Here is a 20,847-nt window from a genome sequence, read left to right on the forward strand (position 1 = left end):
CGAATCGTGAGTAAATATAAACATCAAAACCTTTGCAGAGTGCTTTATTATAATCTGAACAAAGCAACAAAAAACTCCACGGCTTTTAAAAACATCTAAGCAAGCATGAATGATGTTCAGGTTTTGGTGTTTTTTTCTTTTTTTGCTGATGTCATCGAAATCTTTGTATGCATGTAAATTTAAACAGGATCATCTTCGATTATTATTATTATTATTATTATTATTATTATTATTATTATTTAATTATTTAATTAATTAAATTATTAATTTGTGGCTGTAATGCACACGAGTATATAAACACTGAATCTACTGTGTAAACCATTTTTGCAAGACTGGTGTCAAACCTCACCCACGGTGACAGGAGAAAGGACACTGACACATCCCACAGAGCTGGTTCTGCAAGTCAGAGAGGACAAACCTTTCTGATGGCTGTCAGCGTCTGACACTCCACCACCCTGCACCTCTGCACCTCTGCAAAGTTTATATCTACATGCATTTAAAAAAAAAAAAAAACAACCCAAACAAACGTGTGCATTCATTCACATAATCTTTGCACTTTGACATACATTGAATAAAAATAAATAAATAAATATGAAGTTAGAAATTAGAGCAAATTTCCACAGTACCTGTCGTGACCTTCCTTTTTATTTATTTTAGCTCAGACTATCTGGTGCCATTATAATAATAAAGCATTAAGGTGGATGTTAAAATCAGCAGAACTGAGAACTAAGCTAATAGGTGACTTCACAAATAATAATAATAATAATAATAATAATAATAATAATAATAATAATAATAATATGAAAGCCACATGCACACACTTATCACAGCGAAACTAGTGATAGCTACTTTTTATTTTTGCTTTAATCAAACATTTATATTTTATTCTATACTTTTCACGGGAATTCATCACACAGACCAGACAAAACTCTCTATGAACCTTGTCTAAAGTTATCTTGGTTACAATTTAAGGACCTCTGCATGTCTGAGTTTAAGACGTTTATGTGCATGCACATGGTGCAAATCAAAGCAAGAATTTTAATTAAAAAAAAACAAAACTATGGCTCGTTCCTTAAACAAACATGTTGTATTGTGCACGAGATGAATGTGTTCAGTAATGCTGTATCACCGCAGCTTCTGCTGCTTTGCTCCAGTCACCGATGGACAGACAACTCGGTCGCAATAGCAACAGGTAAAACAAACAGCGCGTGGGTTTTTTTCATGCGAAACAGTAGAAGCAGCCTTGCCATTCAGAATGCCGTGCTGTCATCATCGTTGTCGGAGGGGGAGGAGGAGGAGGAGGAGGAGCTCGAAGAACAGTCAAAGCTCTCCTAAACAAATCCACTAATCTTCCATGAGCATTTGGCCGCAAAGGCCTGGTGTCTAACGACTGTTTGGTTTCCAAACAAAAGATTTATTTATTTTTGTAAATAAAGCATAGACTGTCACATTATTTAAATATTTATCTGAAGCTTAGCAGACATGTGGACAAGTCTGTGTGTTGCGTGTTGCTCTAATTTGCTGTATTTCCATGGCACTGCAAGGCCTTGAAAAGTATCTCAGATACTTTAGGTAAGGAACACAACATGACGAGGCTGTTATAGGAAAATACCCGACGAGCGGAATTACTGTAAGCACCCCAACGTGTTTATTCCTCTCACACCGCAGTGATTTTCCAGCAATGAAACCGTGACATACATCTTTGATCAATTTATAGTTACGTTTAATGTTGTGTTACTACGGGGTGTCCCAGTGCACAGGGGAACGAACACTTTTTAGCAAAATGTTTCATACTTCATATTACACACACACACACACACACACACACACACACACACATATATATATATATATATATATATATATATATATATATATATATATATATATATATATATATATATATATATATATATTTCAGATCGGCTTTAAGAACGCCTTGGACAAAAGAAGAACATATCGAGATCGTTCTCATGGCCGGAACAGGAAGCTGTCGCAAGGTTGCGATGGACTTTAACAGGAAATGTGGCGAACGCATCACCACGCACGACGCTCTTGCCAAATGTACTAACGAATTCAAAAAGACAGGAAGTGTTGCGGACTGACCGAGAAGACGTGAACATCCACATACTCGAAGGTGCTGGCAAACATAGTCCCCTACGTATGCTGACTTTTTGGACGGCCCGTATAACGTTGTCTGCTATATACAGCGTGTTGTCATGTTACTGAGAAAGAGGAAAGACTTTAACATGGTGGAAATCTTAAAGTTACAGCTTTAAACACTGACCCTGGAGACTCTTTGTAAATTGTAAATGATTCCATACAGAAAGCTTCACCGCATTAACCATTACCATCTCAATGATTACTTTGTTTATTTATTAATGCAGCATCGGCTGTATAAGTCCCTATGACCGAGCTGTTACTATAGAAACGATACTGTATTAATATAACGAGCACGTTAATATAAACCTGCACTACTATCAGAGCTGCTGTTATAGGAAAGTCCTCAACACCTTCTGACCAATCACAATCCAGACAGTATAAAAAAGTGAATAATTGAGTACGGTGATTAATATGTACAGTATATGGAGCGTTGAAACAAAATTATGAATTTAAAAGAATGGTGATTGTAGATATTGTGTATTATACGGAGACTGCTTCTTTTTTCAATTAACTCAAATGTTTTGTTTCCACCAAGAGCCTCCAGACGCAGTTTGACTGCAGGCGAGACCACCGGGTCTGACAAGCACCATATCTCCCGTTCACAACCAATTATCAGAAATATAGAGGGGAATAAATCTATCTATATTATGGAGAATAAATGGCTCTTATTCATGCTAGAGGTCTGTTATTTGTCCATTAGCTCCATTAGGTCTCAGAGCCTGACAGAGGACCTTCCTCTGGGCAAACTGAAGAAAAAAAAAAGTGTGTACATGCATGTGTACTGTATGTGGTGTCAGAACCGCAGTGTTGTCCCTCATGCAGTCTTGATCTTATGTTTATTTTTGAGTCTTCTAGATCATAAAGTTTAACGAGCACACCGAGGTCAACGTTTTTGATCTGCAGCTTTTCTCACGGAATGAACCGTGGAGTTTTATCATATCGTATCGTCTCAAAACATAAGATTGTTTACCGGAAGCAGCACAGATGTGGGTGTATTTTAAGCATATAGTGCCAAAGAGAAAGAAAGACAACAACATCCAGCACAGCAAGGAGGAAAAGTGTGTCAGGAAGTGCAAAGTAAGTGTATGAATGTTGGACTCGAAGTGAATAACCAAGGGCCGGTTAGAACAGGAGAAAAATTTAGAAGCTTGAGGACCTACACACACACACACACACACACACACACACACACTCTTGACTTGCAAACAAGGGCTCTCAAAAACATCTCTTTGAATTCTTGTATTTCTGACAAATGAAGCACATTCTTCTTCAGCTGTCCCTCAAGGGAAAACCGTAAAGTTTCTATAAACAAACCTAGAACAGAGTTTCCCTACCAGAACAAGATCCAAGTAGAACCCTTTTAGAAAGCTAAAAACCCTTAAATATCCATTGACTCTATAAAGAACCCTTGTACATGTAAGAGCTAAATCATATATAATAAAACTCCTGGCAGGTTCTAGAAATTAAGAGGAAAATCATTGCCAATAGTCTTCACTGCACATTCTTTGCATAAATTACAGAAAAACAGGTTCCACAATCCTTGCTCATAGCAAAACACTTTGCTATAGGGTTCTACTTAGTACCCTTACTAGTTCCCATAGAGGGACGACCAAACAACCTATAAGGATTCTAGGATCCATTTATTAGGGGGAAAAAAAGGTTAAGTCCAGAACTCTCAAGGGCTATTCTACTTGAATATTCTAGTGTTTTTCTATCAGAAAGGGTTCCAGGTAGAACCCATAATTATACATGAATAATAATTTATTTAAAAAAATTTCTTCTATTAGTGTACCATGAGCTAAATTTTAAACTCCTGACAGGTTCTCCTTGTTGAAAGTTCTATGTGCTAGTGTTTCTCGATCAGGACCCTTTCAGCAGGCGAAGAAGCGTTCCAAGAGCGTTAATGTTAAACAGGTTTTAAATGTTATGGAGAGAATAATGTGCAATGATTTTGGAGTTTGTAGTGTGTACTTAAATTAGAAAAGGGTTCCTTAAGGGTTCTTAGCTTTCTATTTAAGGGTTCTTCTCAAGGGACAACTGACAAAACTATTAATAGTGTAATATGAACTAATCCCTAGCTTTTACTAAAAAAGAAAATCTCATGAATTTGTCATGTTTTAGGATTTTGTGTAGACCTGTCTGTCATTTCCTTGTCTTGTTTTTTAAAAATTTTTTTATAGCATGTGCATGTATCTGTGCAAGACAGGTCAACGTGTGTGACAGAAGGCAGGTAGACAGGTATGTCTCAACCCTTAATTATATTCCTGCTCCCACACACACACACACACACACACACACACACACACACACACACACACACATACACACACACACACACACACGTGCACTGAAGTGAGTTCTCTTGGTAAGGAATATTCAGTGTTATATAACAAGCCCAGACAGAGAGAGAGAGAGAGAGAGAGAGAGAGAGAGAGAGAGAGAGAGAGAGAAAGCGAGGACCTCCACAACAGCACATTGTGACAAATACTTCTTTCCTGCCAACATCAAGTACATCACATTGGCAATAATACACACATTGTCTGAGTACTGCACAGATACACACTGTACTATACTCTCATCTCACCAGTGTTCAGCAGAGAAACCAACGAGAGACTCCCGAATATCTAAAACATTAAAACAACTTCTACCACAGTGCTGCTGAATTCTGGAGTCTGATTTGTCAGAAGGTGTTGACAGTAGTGCAGCTACGAATCACAGGTTCATATTAACGTTCTAACCTCTAACATGTCGTCGTTTCTATAGAAACAGCTCGTTCACAGGGACTTATACAGTGGTCGATTCATAGCTACTGAAGAGGGCGTTTATTGAACATTTACAGAAGGAGTCTCCAGTGTCAGAGCTTTGGAACACTCAGAGGTGAAACTGTAACTTTACATTTTCTTCGTAAAGTTTGTAAAATCTTCAGGACAAAAGTGTTTACACTTTGTGGTTTCTCAGTATAGTTACAGGAGAAGGAAAGACTGGTTATACAGTAGCTGCTATAACGTAAGAAAGAAAATAAACCAGCTTTCCTTCCACAAAAGTAACTCCAAATGGATAAAAAGTGCAAAAATGCAACGGTTGGCAAATTGCTGTGGTATGAAAGGAATAAAACACTTGAAGACACACTGTTATGGGAAAATAATCAACCTGGACATGGTAAGAGTAGATCTACCTCATCACACCGCCCAGTCGTTGATTATTTTTCTGTTTAACAGCATGACACAGAGTGTTTTATTAATTACATACACTGCCGAACAAAAGTTTGTACACCCCTGCTCATAGGCCTTCGTTTTACTATTTTGTACTATAATAGAATAATATTGAAAAAGCCATTAACACTATGAACTAAATGAATCATCCAAGTGACCAACAAAGCGTTAAACAAATCAAAGTTATTTTATTTTATTTTAAATTCTTAATGTTATTGCTGATGAAGCTTCGCACACTCTCCACCTGAATTAACACCTACGCTGTTTATTCGTGTTCAATTGGACACAAAAGAGTTAATTCAACACTGGCGATTTTGCTGTGTTTCAAAAAGACCAGCCACGTTGGAGCTTAAAAACATCTCAATGTTTTTTCAAAGAAGAAATACCTCAAATATAACCTCAAAACGATAAAAAATCAACAAACTGGATTCTAATCGTCTGACTAAAGATTTTACAGGCATTACTGGATCTGTAACAATGCAGACACGATAGGAGTTCAACATCATGTGTTTCCACCTTCCTTGACGTTTCCTTTATTCACTGAAGTTGATTGATTTGGTTGGTCAAGTGTGGGATTCGCTTCCTGTTCTTGCTATGTGATTCACCCTGCAGTAGGGCGGTGGGCGGCAGAGACTTCTTTATCCTCCGACTAACTTCTGGAAGCACAATAACGCCCAGTGAGTCACTTTGTATTCAGAGGAAACATTAATATGTTCTGTCATATTGTATATGTCATTTTTCTGAAAGAAAATTCCTGTGTACCTCCTGGAAATGAAGAATGAATAGCTAACCAGAAATGCTTTGGATTTGTCATGTAGTACTCCTCTCTACGACCTATCTGTGCACCTCTCATCCACTTACGCAGTCTTCCACCATCCAGGGAGCTTATGGAACTTTCTCTCAGTGCAGGACGGTGCTTCCTGTGCTGCAGATAACCCACTATGGAGCACTTCACACTGACGGCTGCTCTCAGCGAGTCCCAATCTTATCTGGCCTGAGACTGGTATGCGTCCGCTCACCAGCAGCAGAACGTGTGAAAGAGGATTAGAGATATTTAGTCCTTCCCATCATGCTGCAGAGAGGAAGAGGATTGTGCTGGCAATTCTGCTGTTTCGTTCAAGTCACTTGTGTTCAAATTCATGCCTCAGGTCCTATTCATGCTTTTGTTCCTTATCCTGATGTCCTTTTTAAGAAGGCAAGAGCAAGACCACATTAAAGGAATACTTTTAGGATTTTAGCCTAAAATCTATCCACAATTTATACACCGATCAGCCATAATATTAAAAGCACTGACAGCTGAAGTTACAGTTATGTCGTTACAGTGGCACCTGTCGAGGTGTGGGATATATTAGGCAGCAAGTGAACAGTCATTTCTCGAAGTTATTGTGTTGGAATCAGAAAAAAAAAGAAAAAAGCGTAAGGATCTGAACCACTTTGGCAATGAGCCAAATTGTGATGGTGAGACGACTTGGTCTGAGCTAATGCAGTGGTTAGTACCTACCAAAAGTGTTCCAAGATAAGACATCCAGTGAACCAGTGACTGCACATCGCTTACCTGGGGAACAGATGGCACCAGGATGCACTATGGGAAGAAGGAAAGCCAGCGGAGGAAGTGTGATACTGGGCAATGTTCTGCTGGGAAACCATGGGTCCCGGAATTCATGTGGATGTTACTTTGACACATACCACCTACCTAAACATTGTTGCAGACCAAGTACACACCTTCATGGCAACGGTACTGCCTAATATCAGTGGTGCTCTTTCAGCAAGATAATCCGCCCTGCAACATTGCAAAAACTGTTCAGGAACGGTTTGAGGAACATGACAAAGAGTTTAAGATGATGAATCGGCTTCCAAATTCCTCAGATCTCGATCCGATCTACCGTCTGTGGGATGTACCGAACAAAGAAGTCCGATCCATAGAGTCCCCACCTCGCAACTTACAGGACTTACAGGATCTGCTGCTAACGTCTTGGTGCCAGATACCACAGCACACCTTCAGAGGTCTTGTGGAGTCCATGCCTCGACAGGTCAGAGCTGTTTTGGGGGCGCAATGGCGACCTACTACAATATTAGGCAGGTTATTAATAATATTAGACTATTATTAGTCTTAGATTATGTGGAGCGTCTGCCATACGATTCCCTGTGAATGAGCTGTTCCTATAGAAACGATTACGTATCAGAACCAGTGCATAAAGAGCTGCTGTTATAGAAAATTAATCAACACCTTCTGAATTATCAGAATCCGCCTTTAGACAGAACGGCTTTTCTTTTCTTTTCTAAGTGCAGAAGTCACAGAGGTGGTATATAAAAGATTAGGTTGAAAAATGCTAGAACAATCCCTTATGGTGAACGAAACAAATGGTGAAGACCTCAAACAGAAGATGTCAACTTATAAAAAAAAAAAAGAACAAGCACGTCTCGAGTACAATCAGAGATGTTATAATAAGAAGGATGAAGCGAATAAAATGTTCCACTCATAATTGCAGATCCTAGAATCAGCAGTACAAAGAAAGTGGGAGAATAATTGCGTAGGTCTTGAGACAACTTAATTGCTGCCTCCGAGTCTTACTTTTAGAACAATTTTCATACAACAGCCGCATAACGTCTAGACACGGTGCCTGTGATTAGGCTATTTTTTTACAACTCTTTTAATGTCATCCCACACATAATGTCATCTTTGGCTTGGTTTGTCAACTTCAGGCTAACCATTAAATAAAAAATAAAATAAAGAGGAACACCCTGTCTCTCTCCCAGGAAAAGTCTATTTTGGAGATGCACTGTGAACTCTTACAGTGTTAAGTACTGAAGCCAGCGGTGGCTCGGTGGTTATAGGCTCTGGGTTACTGATCAGAAGGTCAGGAGTTCAAGCCTCAGCACTGCCAAGGTACCACTGTTGGGCCTTTGAGCAAGGCCCTTAAACCTCAATTGCTCAGTTGTATAAATCAGATAACTCTAAGTCGCTCTGGATAAATTTGTCTGCCAAAATGCCGTAAATGTAAGAACTGTACACCAGGTTATAGTGCTGGCAATAATGTACGATACTACATATACAATCTACGATATTTTCACTTTAAATTGGCCTCGAGAGCTGTGGCGCTCCTCTTAACTTCCTTCTCAATGGGAAAACTTCAGCTTTATCTTACTATCTGAGTAAATATAAACATTTACTTCTTCTTCTTTATCTTCCAGAAATATCAATTAACAGAAGACAAAAGTATGCTCCTAAATGAAAATGCACCCCTGTTAAGTGTCCAGGCTGGTATAAACCGCACAGTTATCTGGTAGTCGGTGATGATGAGCCGGAGACAGGAATGCTGGAAAACGTCGTCAAGCACGCATCGCAAAGTGTACTGACGTGCTTATTTACTGTACTGGAGTGGCTTCTTTCTCCACACACTGTTATGAGAAGAGATCCCACAGTTAAGTTATGTGTGTGGTCAGCTGTGTGTGAAATGAAATGACATAGAAAGCAGTTCAAAACTGGAAAACAATGAAGAATACCCCCTGTAAAGCATCTATATGCCTTAAAAGCTGCTCATGTACTGGAATTAAATCTGATTAACAAAATCTACAATCGAATCTACAATGGTATAATATACACAGAGCCTTTATAACACATTCTGAAGTATTTATAAAGAAAGCATTGCTGGAGCGTTTAATCTTGTGAGGTGATATTAGATATTAGAGGTTTTCTGTGAATCACTGAATTGAGAGATTGAATGTGGTCCTGTCAATTTTTAGTTATTAGTTTGATCTACATCTAGTGCTGTAAAATGAGACAACCAAGCAGTATTTCTATCTCATTAATACCTTTTATAATACTCTGGCACACTGAAAACCAAGACTGCAATTTCTGATATGATATTACATTCGTAATATAATATCGTAGGTGAGATAAGATACCTTACAAAGTTGATTTGATCTTGCCAAGCTCCACCGATAAGAGTCCTGCTTCTTCATGTTTGCCATGCGATGCTCTGGTGCATCTCCAGCGTGATGTTCACCTCCTTCTGTGCTCTGTGCCGCTAGAAATAGATTCAGAATACACCAATACACTCATCTTCAAACAGAAACGATGTGCAAGGGCCGCTCTTTCGTTCCGACATGCTTTTCTAGCACTAGAACGGTCTACGAGTCATTTTCGTTGGCAGGGAAACGCAGCTGTCAATCATTATACGATCTGACTCATTGTGGCTTTTACAACCCCTGAGTCCAAAAAAATTGGAATGCTGTGTAAAATGTAAATAAAAACCGAATGCAGTGATTGCACATCTGGAAACGCACCATCAATGCTGAAAGGTATATACAGGTTTTAGAGCAACATATACTTCCATCCAGATTCCATCCCATCTTTACTTCTGAGAGACACTGCCTCTCTAAGATACTCTTTTTATACCCAATCATCTTACTGACCTGTTGCCAATTAACCTCCCAGCTGTTTCTTTTTTACTAACACTTACTTTTCCAGCCTTTTATTGCCCCAGTCCCAACTTTTTTGAGACATGTTGCGGCCATCAAATTCAAAATTACTTTCTTTTTTCCTTAAAACGGTGCATTTCCTTAGTTTAAACATTTGATATGTTTTCTCTGTTCTACTGTGAATAACATACGGGTTTATGAGATTTGCAAATCATTGCAGTCTGTTTTTATTTAAATTTTACACAGCATCCCAACTTTTATCATTAGGTAGAAGGTTTTTAACATTTATCTGTGTTGCCAGGGGCATTAAAAAACAGTATGTTGACAATTGTGGGAACTTGTCATACCACACAGTTTAATGTGCCTCATGAAGTATGTTACTTTGGCACAATCTAGCTATCAGTGATTAGGAGGAAATGCACTTGGCATCGTCAAGAATAACACAACAACACAAACTTGTTTATTAGTTACTAAAAAAAATCCTCAAGTGCAAGTTCTTTCACAACTATCAATCAAACCATTTAATGTAAGTATTTCCTAGCAAAATGGCTCATTGTGTTTTCACCAACTAGTCAAGTCTTTCCTCATTTTTTTTTGATAAGTAATACGTGAACTTCAATCACACCTAAGATTTAATATGTAATGAACCTCTGAGTTGACTTCTGTAGTTTAAACTTGTTTCATGGTGTCATGTTGCCATTCGACTACCTGCTGATAGTGGTGCAGTGGGGTTTATGCTGCATTTGACTTGCAGTCTCCTCTGAAATTACTGGAACAGCAAGGCCAATTCTATGGATTTCGCTATACATTGAAGACAGTTGGGTTTGAGATCAAAAAATGAATATGAGACAACAGATCAGAATTTCAGCTTTCATTTCCTCATATTTACATCTAGAGGTGTTAAACAACTTAGAACACTGCATCTTGTGTTTGAACCTACCCATTTTTTCAAGTGCTCAAAAATATTGGAACGTGTGACTAACAGGTGTTTATTGTTACCCAGGTGTGTCCTGTTAGATCGATTGTTTAAAGAATTAATTGCTCTGAATGTCTACTCTTGGTTTGAGCCCAAGGTTTCACCTAATATGAGGAAATGAAAGCTGAAATTCTAATCTGTCGTCTCATATTCTTTTGATCTCAAACCCAAATGTCTTTAATGTATAGCGAAAACAATAGAATTGGCCTTGCTGTTCTAATACTTTCCAATACTAGAGGGGACTGTATATCAGAATTACGCCATTTTCGGCTTCTACAAAGTGGGGGGAAAAAACATGGACGTCTTTTGTTAGCAACAAGCTAGCCAGCTAACTGTGATGAGTGATGCTACTTTGTTTCCTGTTCATGCTGTGAGCAACCATGTTTAGTTGACGTCATGCGCTGAACTCACTGTTGAGGAGACCATCCCGAGTTCCAGAGTTGGAATTCTAAGTTGAGGGAAGTCAGAAGTCGGAAATTAAAAGTTACGACCTTTAGTCGACCTTTAGCTAAAGAGATTGATGCAGCAGAGCTTTAGTATTTTAGTCTGTCCAACCCTGTGGATATTTCCTCCTCAGGCACCTTATACGAACTGATGAAGTGTCGGTCGAGTGAGTTGCTGTGTTTGGACTTTAGAGTAACAGAGACATATAGGGCTTGTTTAACTCCAGCCCCCGGGGTCCAGGAACTTCCTGTGAGTCCTCATCCATCTATCCACTCTTTCAGTGTGTGAGAAACCATGTGTGAGGAAGGCCAGCTCTGTTATAGGCGTCCTGCTGGATGACAGTTTGTGAACAAGGACACTCAGCAAACTGTTAGCCTTTACAGACAATAACACACATCCCCTTCGTCAAACACTGGATTAACAGAGATGCACCAGTAACAGACTGATAGACCTGTACTGTACTAAAGAGCGTCATGCCAGATCATTCTTACCCACAACAATTGATATGAATAATGAATAATGAGCCACTCTACTGTCACAACAATACTGGCATCCCACTACTCAGGCAAAACCAGGACTAGAAACTATAATAATACAAACAATAACAACAATAATAATAATACTAAGTAGTAGTGATAGTAGTAGTAGTAGTAGAAATACCTCACACGGCATATATTAACTGGTACCGCCTCATTTTCTTGCACACTTTGTTTACAAGTTTGTTTACACTTATTTTTGTACTGTGCCACCTTATTGTATTAATGGTTGCTTGTGAACGTTTGTGAATGTCTATAACGCTGCAATCCTCGGGAGCAATAAAGTTTTGATCTATCTATCTATCTATCTATCTATCTATCACCCATGAACACACGTTGATATTATTAAGACTAGATCTATACAACTTAGTCTTAAAGCTGTGTCATGTATTAAAGTATAACGGAAGTATATTTTACTTAGAAGACGAACAGAATTAATTAGTATTCTGTGTCATGGAGAAGAAGCTTTGAAACAAACTAAGGGCTTACTTACCCCCTGATGTGGTGTATTTGATCTCCTGAATAAAAAATAAAGATCCCACAGTAGCTGAAAGAGCACAAAAATAAATCTAACATCAGAGGGAAGAGCTTTCTAAAGTTTACAACAAAAAAAAATCATTTTGGTAAAGCCATTATGCATCCTATATTCTACTGGGAATTTAGTGAGAGAATTCCACCTACAGTTTGTGCACTTTAAGACACCCACGAGAAAGTCGTGTGTGTGTGTGTGTATGTGGTGTGTGTATGTGGTGAGTTTAAGGGTCATTAAGTTGGAGCAAACTCATGCATGAATGCCATCATCTTGTTAAATCACCACGTCATTCTTGAAAATTATATGCGCCAAAAAAGGAACTGTTTGAGTTCAGCAGTCGTCTCCACCTCCTGTTTCCATCCCGAGAGTTTGTCCTCAGACTGCCAGTCCTGTGTGAGACTCGGCTGTGGGCAGCGTGGGCGTTTTTGATTAATCTGAGGACATGATGTCACGATTGCAAAGTCGTACAAAATCACACAAGGAAGGAAAAGGAATGCATAATCTGGAATGCGTCGGGATCTAACAGAATCGGAGTTCTGATCTATTTTGTGTTTAATCTGATTTGAACGAATGATGAAAATAAAGAGTTAAGTTTGAAGCTGAGGTGTGCATTGGAACTGGGATCCCATTGGACCCAAAGAAAACAGTGACAGTAGCGGGCCATTCGATATGAAGCTCACTGGACAAAGAAAAGCCATGCTGACTGACATCAAGTTTCAAGTATCGTGTTCATTATTTCATCTTCAGTAAGCACTTTAACCTGGTCAGGGTCACTGTAGTTTAAATAAGAATTTACTTAGAAAAAAAAAACCTTAAAAGAACTTACATATAATATTGTGGAACATCCATGAAGCAAGTTATTTCCTGTTCTCACTTACGTTATAGCAGCTATAAAAAGTCCTTTCTCTTGAAGTTAGTGAGACATAAATAACGCAGCTTGTCATGTTACCGAGAAACTGCAAAAAAAAAGTAAACTCTTCTGTCTGACACTGGAGACTCCTTCCAGAAAAAATGCTAAATAAATGTCTCCTTACGGAAAACACCAACGAATGAGCATTTTTCACCTTTTCAAGATCTGTTTATGTGGACCCTCTGCCATAAAAGTGAATGAGCTGTTGCTATCGAAACAATAATATATTAGAACGAGCGCATTAATAGAAACCTGTGATTTGCAGCTGCGCTACTGTCAAAGCTGCTGTTATAGAAAATGAACCAACACGTTTTGACCAATCACACAGCAGCCCCGTGTCCCATGCCTAGCTTGACGAGCAGTGATATAGAGAACAGAAGGTGTATAAAACGATTTAAAAGCACAGCTCATGAATGCTGTGTTCACTTTTTTGACCTTTTTAACTTAAAATCTCTGTTTGTCTTTTGGCCAGGGTTTGTAATGTACTTAAAACCTCCTATCTTGAACCACCTCAGCCCGTTTTTAAGACGTGAAATCTGGGTGTGTCTTCGTCAGACTTTATATCCTGCAGCAGACTACTGTTTAATACATCGCTGGCTTGCAGGAGGCCCGTAAAGCTTGTTTAAATAAACTCTGTGTTGGCGTAATTTATGGGTCTCTTAGACCCACACCATTTAAAAAAAAAAAAAAACCTGTTGAGAATCCAAGCTCTCCTTACCGTCTCTGAAAAAAAACAGATGTCTTTAGTTGACACTAACTTCAAAACAAAGTTGTTTCTGTGCATTATAGTAAAACCGGTTTTGCTTATAAACACAATTTCATTTCAGTGTAAAAAAAGAACCAGTATACAGTCAGGTCCATAAATATTTGGACAGCTACACACTGTAATTTTTCCTCTCTACGCCACCACACTGGTTTTGAAATGAAGCAATCAAGTGTAGACTTTCAGCTTTAACAAGAAAATATTACATATAGTACATATATAGTGTCACAGGACTGGTTTAATAATTAAAGTCTCTCTTTAAGTTTAGCACAACATCACTACGTGGCAACTGTTTTCACTTCTAATTACGAGAACAGAAAAATGGGTCAGTATTGCATTCATACTCACTTGAGATGTTAAATAGGGTTGGAGTTCTGAATTATATGAGACCAAGTACTGTTTTAAAAAAGAATAAAGATGCTAAAATATGTGTCTATTCTAGTCTATTAATGCAGACATGCAGTATATGCTAGCATGACCAACATTTATACAGAGGACATTTTTTAGCATTTTTGCAAAAATCCAAACTTAATAGTAGCTCTTAGCGATGCAGGAATACTAAACGCGGCGCTGCGTCTTGTTCACTAATGCACTCAACCCTGGCGTTTCCGCTTGGCCTGTCCTTGGGATAAGTTTCAGAGCAGTTCCACTGAGCAGTACGTCGTTTAACCCGGGACAAATGCATCCGCATGGCCTCTGTATTTTTAAAGGACGGAAAAAACGACTCCGACGTGCCTGCTGCAGGGGAGTGTTAAGTCCCGCAGTGAGGCGAGCGATGTCCAGAATTAATGTAGTTGTTTGGATGTGGTCTGACGCTCGAGGCCGTGACCTCTGTGGTTAATATACGGACCATTAAATGGGAGTCCGGTAAAAGATCAGCAGCCCGTTAACATAACTAAAAGTTGAACAGAAAGAGAGCACCGATTAGTCATCTCTGATCCTTTAAAAAATGGCAGCATCTTGTTGAACTTCGGTGTGTTATGCTCAAGGTAATATCAAAAACGTTAAAAATAGATCAAATTAAACCCAAAACTAGCTTCTGCTTCTGCATCTCATAACACGGTTCTCTTTTAAATGAAGCTCTTTATCCTGGGAGTTATTTTCAGGGAAGGGATTTACATCACTTTTTTTTTTTCATTTTCTCATTCTCTCTTGTTGGATCTGTGCTTTTGATATTCTTTAACTCTAGCCTGGATGGCCGTCACATGATGCCACCACTACACAGCTAAACCCAGTTCTGGCCCGAGCATCTGAAATGATTATTAGCGGTAGGTATGAGGAGTTTGAGACTGTGTGTCTCGGTTAGTCAGTCCCTGAGGAACTGCTGGAACAGGAAACCAGAAGAGCAGCAAGTCCCGCACCAATCAGCTCACAGTTTAGACAAATTGATCGCTGCAACGAGAAAGCCTTGACCTTGTGACTGCCGCATGGAAACACAGCACAAACCTGGAACACTCATCGGAGGCATGCCAGGGTGCCAGATATTAACTGTTTCAGTGCCAAGCTCACGCACACATAAAAAGTGACCAATAAAATTCACAGCTCTCTCGCTTTCTCCTGCTTGATTTCAATACTACGATGGCACCTTCATTTAACCAGAGACTTTTTTTTATTCTTTGCGCCCAAGAAACAACCAGAAACAAGTCCAGATAAGGATTTCCTTCCATCTTTACATATTTCAGCATATTTCACCCTTTATCCTGTGCTTGGCTTTGAACCATGAAAATAAGCAGCTTAATTGTGTGAGGACATTCCTGATTAGCCCACAGCGGTTGCGTTTTTCAGCCTCTCTCCATGCAGTTCTGTCTGGAAAGCTGACATGGCAGATGCACGTGTTTACAATCTGGCAGACTGACCTCCACACACACACAAACGCACACACACACACTAATAACCAGGACAGTAAAACAGTTCAACCATGCAGGACTGGGTGATATATCGATATAGTATCAATATCGTGATAAATGTTTACATGATACACTTTTTGATATCTCAGATCTTTGGTATGGTGATGTATTTTTAAAAAATGTTTTTAATAATTACAAATTAAATGGTATGGAATGGATGCAACTGATTTGACAGAATAAAAAAAAACACCTTAATCTTCTTCGTCTTTGTAGGCATTAAAGAAAAGTATCCTCAGTGTCCTCAAGTGTCCTGATATGATATTTTTGTCATATCGCCAGAACATTTTTGCATATTAGCATTATTATTTAGTATTATTTACTATTTTAGCATATTATTTAGTTCATTTTACAGAGATATGAGGCCGGAAAAGAAAACAAGTAAGAAAATATTCTGACATTCCTGTATGTAAGGAATAAAACATTACATGTTGTGTTGTTATGGGGAAATAATCAACCACGTGGTGGTGTGATGAGTTAGTGTTAAAACCAAGGCAGTGCTGAGGTGTTTTATTCCTCTAATACCACAGCAATTTACCAACACTAACCATTTAAAAAAAATAATTAATTACTAAAAAACAACACGTCCTATTTAATCTGTTTATAGTTACATTCATTGTTATGAAACAAGTTCGTTCCTGTTCTCAATAAGAGCAACCTCTCTTATTTTTCTCTCTTTTGAATATATCATGTCAAAGGACACGGCCTGTCACGTAACAAAGCGGAAACTCCTCTGTCCTGTAGATGTCTGAAAAGTTACAGCTTCACCTCTGACTGTTCCAAAGTGCTGACACTGGAGACTCCTTCCATAAACGTTCAATAAAAAAAATTAAAATGTCCTTACCAAAAACTTCACTGCATTAACGATTATGTGCATTTTGTAAACCGTGCGTTGTTACCGGATGTACAAGTCCCTGCCAATGAGCTGTTACTTTAGAAACGATAACTGCTGCTGCTGTTGTTAATCAATCCCTTCCGACCAATCATAATCCAGAATTCAGCAGCGCTTTGGTGAAATTACATGTCATGCAGCTTCAGCCCATCCTGTGACATAATCATCAGATCAAGCATTCACGCCCCACCCGCTTGGCCACGATGACCCTCACACCCACGCCGCCCCCAGGCTCTGTCTCCTCCCGCTTGTGCCGGCATGTAGGTATCCGTGTGTAATTCATAAAGAATTTCCAGGAAAATCAGACCTATTATAGTAACTGAGGAAATGATTAATAGTAGAGGTGGGCAGAAGAAGAGGCTGAGTAAACTTCGTGTAATCATTCCCACTGTAGTAATATGGTAATATTTACATTTTCATGCCTGTGGGTGCTTGGATTTGTGTCATGTCTCCATGGCTGAGAAAGACAGACAGAGTGTGTGTGGACATGTTGGAGTGAATGTGTGTGTGTGAGTGTGTTGCCTCAAACCATATGGCTGTCTCTGAGACATTCCCAGTTCCCCACAGCATTGACTAAACACAAGAATATGAGCTCTCCTGGCGTATTGAACTGATTTGTCACCATTCTTTCGACAGCTGTTAGTTCTGGCCGCTTAGCATTCTAGCCAGATGTGGTACAGCAGACTAAATTAGCGCAACATGCAGTTTATATACATTTATCCCTTGTATATCTTACAGCTATTAGTAATGCCATTGATCCTTATTATTTTACTATATTCAGTCTTTTTACTTGACACTATTTTTTCTAAATTGTAAACATTCCCACTGCTGTGACGTCTGAGTTCGTACCTACCAAACATGAGTCTTCAATGAAAGGGTTAAAACACTCAGGAAATGAATCGGTGATGAAACGGAGTCACTGTTACCTACACTGGAGTGGATTCCTCCTACACTACATTGATATACCAATGATTCTTTTTTCATTATTATTAATTAAAGCGTGACACTTACTTTTTATCATACTTTTTAACTGTTGCAGCTGGTAATGGTACAGAGAAACTGCAAAAAGTGTAAACGTCTCTGGAAGTTAAAGTTATCTCTGTACACTGACACTGGAGACTCCTTCCATAAATGCTCACCATACTGATGATCCCAGCATTGTTTTTAGTACTGTTTATGTGCAGTAAGTCCCAGTGAATGAGCTGTTACTATAGCAACAATAACGCGCTTCCTAAAAAAGCCGTTATAAAATTTCTCTTCCTCCAGCTTAACGATGTTGTGTGACGTATAGCTGGCTAGTGTAATCTCACGGCTTGAACTTTTATACCTGCTGTTAAGGACCGGCTACGATGAGCTTACATCAGCAGGTGGAGGTTTCGCGACCTGGTAACCTCGAGATGATGATTCACGTCCTTCCCCTCAGCGTGGACACACCCTTCCTGTTGGAATCTTACCATCTTGTGCCTATGTGTCATACACATGTTTGGTGAAGTGTGTCCCAAGGACAGGAAAGTCCCTTCAGGTTCAGGGGTCAAAACTTGTAAAGGGGTAGCTCAAGGTTTTGGTTTGAGATGTTTAAACAAGAAGGAAGTGCAGAAAAATTTGAATAGCATTTGGAAAAAAAATTTTTTACAAGGACATAACTTATGTAAATTCAAATCACGAAGAGCCAGTTAATACCTGCTTAATACGATCCAGAAAAACACAATGTAAGTGTATGATTCATGTTTTGGTTAGATGCCAAAAGGTAGGTTTTAGTCTGGTGTCCTGCTTTCACTCTTGCTTCTTCAGCACTGCCTGCCTTTATAAGGCACTTCCTTCTGAATCTGTGTGTGTGGTGACATCACATCACCCATGGAGTGTGTGTGTGTGTGCGTGTGTTTGTGTGTGTGTGTGTGTGTGTGTGTGTGAGGCGGGAGCTTGGCAAGAAAGAACGAGGGAGGGTTCTAGCAGGAGAGGAAAGTTCACGGCTGGGTTTCTTTCAACACGAGGCAATCTGTGCTTGCATCAAGCTTTTCTTTTCTTGTCTTTTTTTTTTTTTTTTTGCACCTTTCTTTTATTTCTTTACCTGAATATAAAGTAATGTAGGGAGAAAAGCAGAATGAAGCAAAACCTAAAAATGTGAAAGGGATTGTTTGCAAAATTAGTTAAAAAGCAATTTTGCAAGCACAAAGTAAAAAGCAGTCGGGTGCATGCTCAGAAAAATGCACACATGCCTGCAGAAAACAAAATGTACTTTACACCATACTTTATATGCAAGCAAGTTCATACGCTTTTGCACTGGCTTACCACGGAACTCTCCTGCTCTGCAAACACACAGCCGAAGAGCGACAGGCTCTCCGTTCTCCTGCTGGCCATGACTGGCTTGAGGGAATGTGAAAAATGCACCCAAAATTATAAAAGGGGATTAGCTGCAAAGCCTTCCTCGTCCCCGGCCAAATATCTTATGATAAGTCTGTTTGGTTTTAGGGGCCAAGGCCAGGCGTGGGGATTTGTAACAGTGTAGCACAAGTACATTTTGTTCCTGCTGTCTTTCCTTTTCATAGCCCGTGTTTGCTTAAGCCCTTATGCTGCTTTTCAATGTGGGACATTGTGACTGTGTGCTTGTTCAGCACTCCCATCATGTCACTGCTTTATTTGGTTTTGTCGGACTCTGTGACTCTTCAACTCTCGTGCAACCTGTTTCCAAGAATCTATTTCAAGGTAAACTGCTGATAAACCCTTCATTTGACACTAATCAGAACAGGAAAAACCTTTCCATGGCTGTTTAATTCGTGCACCTTTTGTTACGGCATCGAGTAAACACAATCTCTAAAAAAAAGTCACTGTGGTTGGACCGAGCTGTCTCGTTATCGGCTTTTCCGATCTTGTTGTTATGCCTCGATTGAATCTGATGCTACAGAGATATTACATTCAATATCTGAACCTGTCATACCAACCAACAGCCCCACTCAGGTTACACAACCTACGTGCAAATGACAAAAAAGCTACCAGATGATTTGGGCAGGATACAACAAACAAACTGCTGATAGTGTGTGTCTTTGTGTGTTTGATGAGTACACTCTCTTATCAGACATGGAGCCATCTCCACGTCTGCCTCCCACTCCCATTGCTCTTCCTGCCATCTTCAAACAGGTCTCGTGGGTGTTTTAATATTTTTTTTCCATCCACTTCCAACTCTTGTTCTGGAACATCATACTGTAAGATATCTTGTTTTTTTCATCCACAAGAAAAAGTTCTTCTAGATGCTTGTGTTTAGCAAACTCATCATGGAGCCTCTTAACACAGGGTTGTTAAAGGCAAGCTAATAAAAGAGAGGGAAAGTTTTAATTACATGGGGGAACATGGCATGTTTGGCATTAAACTGTCAAAGTTCTTTTTAAAATCCAAACACCAACCTGAACATCAGATTTAACAAAGTGGACTAACTGTAGTATCTATAGCCGTGTAGCATTAAGAACTTTGGCACATCTGCATGGCAAACCAGCCTGACAGTTATTATTACATAGATTATGATAGATGAAGAATTTGCTAAATCAGAATTAGCTAATAGAATGTGTACTCCAATTTATTGATACATAACATAGGTAAGGAATAAAACATTACGTGTTGCTGTTATAAAACAAAACAACATGGTGGTGTGATGAAGCATGGTTACTCTTACCACCCTGATGTTGATTATTTTCCTATAACAGCATGTCCACAAGTGTGTTATTCCTCTTAACCACAACAATTTGTTCAATTAATTTAAAACAAATCACATTTTTATCATACTTTTTATATGTTTACATTTACAACATTTATGAATGTTGTGGAACATCAAGCTAGTTCCTGTTCTCACTTACACTATATTTCCAAAAGTATGTGGACACCTGACCGATCACACCCATATGTACTTGTTGAACCTCCCATTATAGAGTTATCTTCAAGTCTTCTAGGAAGGCTTTCCACTAGATTTTGGAGTGTCGCTGTGGGGATTTGTGTTCATTCAGATACAAGAGCGTTAGTGAGGTTGAGGTCAGGGGCTGATGTTGTGATTGTGAGGAGGCTGCAGTTCCAGTTCATGACAAAGGTGTTCAATTGGGTTGAGGTC

The sequence above is a fragment of the Ictalurus furcatus genome, chromosome 21 (assembly GCF_023375685.1).
Source record: "Ictalurus furcatus strain D&B chromosome 21, Billie_1.0, whole genome shotgun sequence".
Classification (NCBI taxonomy): Eukaryota; Metazoa; Chordata; class Actinopteri; order Siluriformes; family Ictaluridae; genus Ictalurus; species Ictalurus furcatus.